General features: G+C 38.4%; 1 long non-coding RNA gene across 1 annotated transcript; it reads left to right on the top strand.

Annotated features, from left to right (window-relative positions):
* Positions 1 to 122: 122 nt before the first annotated feature.
* LOC121963536 lies at positions 123 to 1,202 on the top strand. Its single transcript, XR_006107253.1, has 3 exons — positions 123 to 441; positions 648 to 756; positions 902 to 1,202. It is a non-coding gene; the product is annotated as an uncharacterized LOC121963536 (long non-coding RNA).

Raw genomic sequence — 1,202 nt, 5'->3', positions numbered from 1 at the left:
ATTTCTGCTCTTAACTTGGAGCCAGACCTGGATGAGCTTTAAAAGTGTTCAATAAAATCTTAGAATCAATTCTAAAACAAACAGGAAGACAGCACTGGGGTTATGTGATGTCGTCTGTTGAAGCCAGTAAGAAGCTGCTGCATTCTGAACCAGTTTGAGGCGAGAGAGGGACTTTTGGTCAATGTCAGAAAGTATGTTGAAAAATATAACAACTCCATGCTTTCGTCACAAAAAAGTGCTGTCTTTGGCAGAGCGTTTCATCTGGTATGTTTTAATGCAAGTTGGGATCTCACTCATAGGGCTCATGTCTGCTGTGTCAGGAATGACTGTGGAGCACACGGCATGGAAAGGAACATCGGAGACCAGCTCAATAAAGCTTTTGAAGCTTATCGCCAGGTCTCCATTGAAAAGGACAATGCTAAAAAGGAGCTGCAACAAATGGTAACAACACAAAGAAAATAACTTTTTTCAAACTCTGTGCGAAATAAACCAAAGTATGATTACTCATTTTATTTTTGTCAGCAATCAAATAGCAAACTAACATGATTATTAGATATGTATGCTTACAAAAATGACATGTTAGCTGACGTATGGGCATGGAGAAGATTGCGGACATTGGTGCTAAAAAAATAACCCTGTTTTTACAGAGTGAATATTATGAGCGATACACTCAAAAACTTCAAAAGCAGATAGAGGACCAGCAGCAGTTGATTTCAAAACTTGAAGCTAAGTTATCAGCAACAAGACAACCATCAGGTTAGTGAAATGTGCCAGATGATCTCTCTGTTCATATACCGACAAGATAATTTACTCTTCTACTGCATTGCATTCTGGGCATTGTCATACATTTCAAACTTTCATCTGGCATGTTTAAAAGTATTTTCACCTTTTTTTTTCGAAGGAGAGATGAAATGCGAGCCTTGCAACCATCTCCTGGATGGGGCTGGAGCTTATAGGAAAATGCAGTACCCGGTATGTTCGCTGTGCTACAGTGTGCTCTTTGTATGCGAAAACTGCAATATGAATGCTCCAAAACTCGTTTTTCTTCATTGTCACACTAGAAAATATGCATGAGCAAACATATAACTTCCTCTCACATACAAACACACTTCTGCTGGATGCTGTTGTAATTGTGTCAACAAGGCAATGAGCAACTTTGTAAGAAATGTTCCACAAATTGTTTTAGAAAACTGAAAAAAAAA

This window comes from Plectropomus leopardus, unplaced genomic scaffold (assembly GCF_008729295.1).
Source record: "Plectropomus leopardus isolate mb unplaced genomic scaffold, YSFRI_Pleo_2.0 unplaced_scaffold11622, whole genome shotgun sequence".
Taxonomy (NCBI): Eukaryota; Metazoa; Chordata; class Actinopteri; order Perciformes; family Serranidae; genus Plectropomus; species Plectropomus leopardus.
Note: the sequence above shows the minus strand (reverse complement) of the source record. Positions and strands in the feature narration are given on the sequence as shown.